The 6,000-nt window shown below is 36.9% G+C and overlaps 1 long non-coding RNA gene across 1 annotated transcript in view; it reads left to right on the forward strand.

The window, feature by feature from the left end:
• The first annotated feature begins 1,731 nt into the window (after positions 1-1,731).
• Positions 1,732-6,000, forward strand: part of LOC141385766 (uncharacterized) — a 6,752-nt gene continuing 2,483 nt past the window's right edge. The window contains exons 1-2 of the long non-coding RNA XR_012406742.1: positions 1,732-4,345; positions 4,584-6,000. The exon at positions 4,584-6,000 is cut by the window's right edge and continues 1,779 nt beyond it. This is a non-coding gene — a long non-coding RNA (uncharacterized lncRNA). The remainder of the gene's footprint in view (positions 4,346-4,583) is intronic.

Raw genomic sequence — 6,000 nt, forward strand, 5'->3', positions numbered from 1 at the left:
CTCACTGAACAGCGCAGCAGAGATGACGTAAGTGTGCTGAGGCCCGATATGGTGTGAGTGCGAGCCGTCGGGGAAGATGGGAGGGGGGACAAGCGTTTTAGGACATTTCAAATGAATCTGACCTCCCAGACTGTATACTTAGTGATTTGTTTGTATCAGGTACTAAATGAGCCATTTAAATCATGGGGGATATGGACCAGGTGTGTGAGTGAAGTGCATGATGGCCTTTGTAGTTCATCAGTGATTCTGTAAAGGCTGGACCGCTGGTGACCGTGACAAGAATCATCACCAACATGACTCCAGACACAAAATTCAAAACTTTGGAAACAGAAAATTGAGCAGATAAACACAACAAGCATACAAAAGCAGTTTTTTTATACAATTGAATTCTTTTATTCTGCATTTCAAATATGTACATAATAAAAAAAGGATTATTTTTCCTTTTAGCAAAGGTTCCTCTGCTGTGGACACTTATCTTCATACTTTATCTCCTCCTCCTCTTCTTCATGCTGGCTTCCACCTCCTCCTTTATCTCGTCCTCTTTTGTCACACTGTTCCTTTTTCTCCTCCACTTTTTCATTTCCTCCTTCTCAGTCTCCTTTATCACCTCAGTGTCCTTTTTCTTTTCCTCCTCTGCCCGCTTCATGTTCTCTTTCTCCTCCACCCTCCACTTCTGATTCACCTCCACCTTCTACTTCTCATACTCCTCCACCACCATCCTCTCATCCTCCTCCGTCTTCTCCACCTCCATCTCTTCTCCCTCCTCCACCTCCATCTTCTCCTCCTCCACCTTTGTGTCTTCTCCCTCCGCCACCTCCATCTCCTCCTCCACTGCCATCTCCTCTTCCCTTTTCTTCATGATTTCCTTCATCATCATCACCTCTTCCTCCACCTCCTTCTTCATCCTCCTCCTCCTCTTTCTGATTTCCTCCAAAGTAATCGGAATCTCATCATCTGTTAAAGGAGAAGCGATTGCCGTTTACACAAGGAGACCTTAAGCTCCAGCTAAGGGTGAGTGAAGCTGAAGTTTCATTATAATAGATTTATGCAATAACAATCGTTCACCTTTAGAGGATCTTAAACAGCACATCTGGCACATTGATCGTAAAAAACGTGCCAGTCTGTTCTTCTTTTTGTCCTTCATGTTCACCTTATCTGGTAAAAGAGAAATGATTGCAGTTATTTGAGAAGAAATGAAATATATGTATTTGTTATTTATCCTTTGAAAACCCACCATTTTGCTATGCTAAGCTACTTTAACCATGTGATTTTGCATTGTGTTTTATTATTATTCATCACTTTAACTGCCTGCTCTATCAAATGACTGACCATGTTTTGATTGTGTTAATCATGACTGTTAAAGTTATACCATTATTATGGTTCACACTACACTCAGAAATAATGGTACAAAATTGTACCAAAGAAGGTACAAACACTTGTCACTGGGGCAGTATATTTTTATGGAACAGAATTGTAACTTAGGACAAAGAAACACATTTGTAACATTGCAGTTTGTACCTTTAAGGACATGATTTGTATCATGGAAAACCAAAATGTACCTTTGGTTTTTAAAACCTGCAGATACAATATTGTACTTCATCAAAGGTACAAATCTGATCCACGAAGGTGCCACTACAGTGACAAGACACTTTGTACCTTAACAGTGTCAAATGTGTTTCTTTAAGAACTATTTAAGGGCATTTTCCATATCCAAAATGCGTAAATATATTTTCAGTAAATATTAAATGCATTTTAAACAATGTTTTTTTAAAAGTTTCTGTTTGTTTAAATGCACCTTTTCCATTTACAATAAGGAAGAAAAACACTAACATCAATCAAAAGATCTATTTTTTGCTAAACATTCAACAACACTTTTCAAAAAAAGTTACAGAAACGCATTCTCCCTTGTACAATATAAAACTTTTTTCTCCAGTTTTCACACAATACTTTTGTAATCACTTAAAAGTTCATTTAATTGACTTAATTTTAGAATACAAATAGAATTATGCAAAAGTATTGTAATGAGATATGCACAATGTTTGATTAGCTTTGCAATAGTTTATTTTCTGCATGAACACTTTGCATATGCAGGACTTTTGCTAGCTCGCGTACATATATCAATAATGAAAATAGAAAAAAACGTTTATTAGAAATGTCTTAAATGTTTAGTTTACAATACCTTTAGTTTTGTTTTACACTCTCAGAAATAAAGGTATGCTGTCACTGGAGTAGTACCTTTAAAAAGGTACACGTTTGTGCTTAAAAGGTTCATATTGATACCTAAAAAGTATATATTCGTACCCACAAATTTTAGGAGGAACACAATTGTACTTTTAAGGTACTTATATGTACCCTTGAGGTATTAATATGGAGTTTTTCTGTACCATGATAGGTACTTCTTTTACAAACGCAAAATGCGATCCAAAAAAGAATGTTCTTTGTGGGGCAGTTAAAGGGTTATTAGAATTGATTATAATAATAGATTTTAATATCATTTTCATGGTGCACGAATGGCAACAAAAACATGTTCAGAGCCCTTTTATAAGTTACACAAGTGAATTCTTTATTGTAGTGAGGGATTTGAGACTAAAACTGTATCAGAAAAGCTGTAAATGGGATACAACATTCATTTACAGTTCTTAAAGAGACTAGAATTCACAATATCAGCACTGTTTCTGCTAGTCCTTAACTGTGTAGTATGGATTAAGAAAAATCACTTTGTTAAACTGCAGAGTTGAATTTTCAACATCAAAAGTGGCCAGAGCTAAAATCAACTGTAAATTAACGAGAACGGTAAATTAAAAGATTATTTACAGTGTTCAGCCTTGAAAAACTTGATGGAAAGGTGGCTTAATTCATCTCTAATTGTGGAAATGTCTGAACATTCATTCATATCACAACAACTTACCATTTGTGTCACACAAAGTCTTCACTCTTGCCCTGTGAATGCCTGGTTTTTTAGGTTTCAGACCTGGATGGTATTGGTCAACCATTATAATTGGATGTTCAGCCATAAGCCACTGAGATGTAATTACAGGGTATTTGATCAACGGTATTGAAAATAGTCGAATTAGAAATCACTGGAGAGAATAATACAAGTCACTACTACACCACTACAACAAACCAACAAAGAACTTCTCAGTTTTGCAAGGCTTAATGTTCCGTTTGGAACTACGATTAGAACACATTCTACGCATCATAGCTCATGACACAGCATGTTTTGTTTTAAATAGATGCATGAGGATGAATGCAAATGGCCTAAAAACAAATACAATTCACATGAATGATCCATTTAAAACAGCTTTTGTCTCTTAGATTAATCATACAGCCAGGATAAACGCTGTTTTAAATTGATTATTCATTTAAAATTGGTGTAAATGTAAACAAAGAATCACAACAAATGAAACAAACACAAACTCATTTATTAAAAATCATTTATTAGAGATTAATCTGAAGTGTTCTGCTTTGATACGATCCAACCAGCATAACAAACCCTGTAAAAAGTGATTAGTTACTTAAAGCGAGTAAAATAATTGCCTTAAAAGCAACAATTTGACTTCACAAAGATAATGTAAGTAAATCCATTGTAATTTGAAACTGTTAAGTTGACTTAATTTTTATAATTATGCAAATTTTACTTACTTTTTTTTAAAGTCCACTTATAACTTTTTACAGTGTCACACTATTTTAGCATGGCTGTTTTCAAATTATCCTGGTACTTATTACAATATGACATTTTTGGTGCTTCATTAAGCCTATAAAATCTACAATTATAGCCTGTGTGGAATTTAGATGACACATCTCCACATTGTGGAGTCTGGAAGAGCAGATTTATTTTACTGGATGTCATTTTTCTAGATACAGAAAAGCTGATTTTTTATATAAAGGTGTATTGAAAAAAGAGAATTAGTTTATTATTATTTTTTTAAGAGTACATTTTGCATAATTATAAAAATTATGTCGCCATAACAGTTCCAAGTTACAATGGGTTTTCTAGACACTCAAAGCGCTTTACACACATTGGGGGAATCTTTCCCATGTGGTCTCCCATGCAGGTACTGACTGGGCACATCCCTGCTTAGCTAAGATAACATTAAATAATTTGGTAAACAAAGACAAATCCGAGATGGACTAACCGATGAAATCTGCTCTCGGTGGGGGAGGTGATGACAGAACTGCCACTGACAAGCTGAGGGTCAGAGACTCCACATAAACTTAGGCACATCTTCAAAGATGCTCTACCTTTGTGAATAAACTGCTGATTCGAGTTCAAACAACTACAACCTCGCCAGAAAAACTCTTAAAACTTTATTTTGTGACACAGTAAAGGAGTAATATTAAAATCGTGCAGGTTTAATCCGCAATTAGCTTTCACTGGTTTGGCTGCAATGCATTCTTGGAAACCTTTGCTTCGCAAGTCACCTTTTTAATGCGCCCTTAACAAAAGGGGTGGAGCAAGGACACATCCAAGTATTTTGTATTTAGCAAGATGTGAACTTTGAATTGGAACAGCACTTCGGCGATGGTTGATGACGTTTCACGAGGACACAAGAACGCAAGTACAGACAGGAACTCATATTGAGAAACAGCCATAGGCATTTTAGCCCCGCCCTCTTTTGAAAAAAAAAACAATCTCATTTGAATTTAAAGCGACAGTCACCAATATCATTATTTGTGGTGTATTTTGAGCTAAAACTTACACGTACACTCACATACAAACTCATTTCAATCTTTAAATGGAAACATAGCTAACGGCTGCACTACTCGTACATGACAGTTAAGGTAAATAGGTTATTCAGTAAAAGTCAGGGGCTTAGAGTGGGATGTCTTTCATCAAGTTCTTCTCTCTCTCTGTCTGTCTCCACAGGTTCAGGTATTGCTGTATTACCGCAGCATCCACCCATATCCTTCGCTTCTCCACTGACGTCTAACACACACACACCACGCCATCCAGTTCTTCAGTACACAAGCCAACGCCATCAGAGCGAAACTGTGTTCATGTGCAGCCCAGAGAAGAGCTGCAGCGAGAGGAGGACCACCTGAGAGAGCCCAACATTCACTGTCAACACACGCAAATCACACACTTTTCACACCGCTGTCCTGCCAAACACAAAGACCACCCCCATTACCTTCCCGTCTGAAGGTTTGTATGATGGGACGTGGGCTCAGCAGAGACACAGATGCATGCTGGGATGTCTGTGGACTCCTCTGAAGCCCAGCTCAGTGATCCATGAGCTGGAAAACTATGGTAAATTTCTCCTATTCCCCAAGAGACATTCATCATAACATCAGCATTGACATGTTTATACTCATGATTTGTTTTGTTTTGTTTCAGAAGCTTTTGTGCATGTGATATGAGCGTGTGTGTGTGTGTGTGTGTGTGTGTGTGTTGGACTGACAGATGGATGGACGGAGAGAGAGAATTGGTTTGTTGAACCTCAGCTGGCATTTTTGGTGTCAGCTGTAAAAAAACGCCAGCGGCACAAAAAGTGTGTATGCATTGTGTGTGTGTGTCACTGTGATCAGAGTCTCAGTCATTTTAACAATCGGAGTAACCTAACACTTCTGAGAAAACCTGCATATCTTAGTAATTCAGGAGAATATAAAAACAAACTGCATCTTATTATGTTTTCTCCTGTACAGTAAATGTTGTAAGCATTTTCTTTCTGCATGAAATACTAGTCTGACTTGACAGTGAGAAATCCAGACTCAGAGTTGCTGAAGGATTTGAGTTTCAGCTGACATGATGGTTGATGGATGGAGTGTTTGGAAAAACTCATTTTTATTTCTGAGTAAAAACTGTCAATAAAACTATACATTTAGTCATTTAGCAGACTCTTTCATTCAAAAGCGACTTACAAGATTATAAGAGTTATAGCATTTGATAATATTAATGATGTCATGTGCTGTTGTTGTTTTCCAGGTTAGAGATCAACATCCTGTCAACGTCACTGTTTTGACTTGGTAAAAACCTACAGTAATGATAGTCAATGAGAGTCA

Source organism: Danio rerio, chromosome 5 (assembly GCF_049306965.1).
Source record: "Danio rerio strain Tuebingen ecotype United States chromosome 5, GRCz12tu, whole genome shotgun sequence".
NCBI classification, from domain to species: domain Eukaryota; kingdom Metazoa; phylum Chordata; class Actinopteri; order Cypriniformes; family Danionidae; genus Danio; species Danio rerio.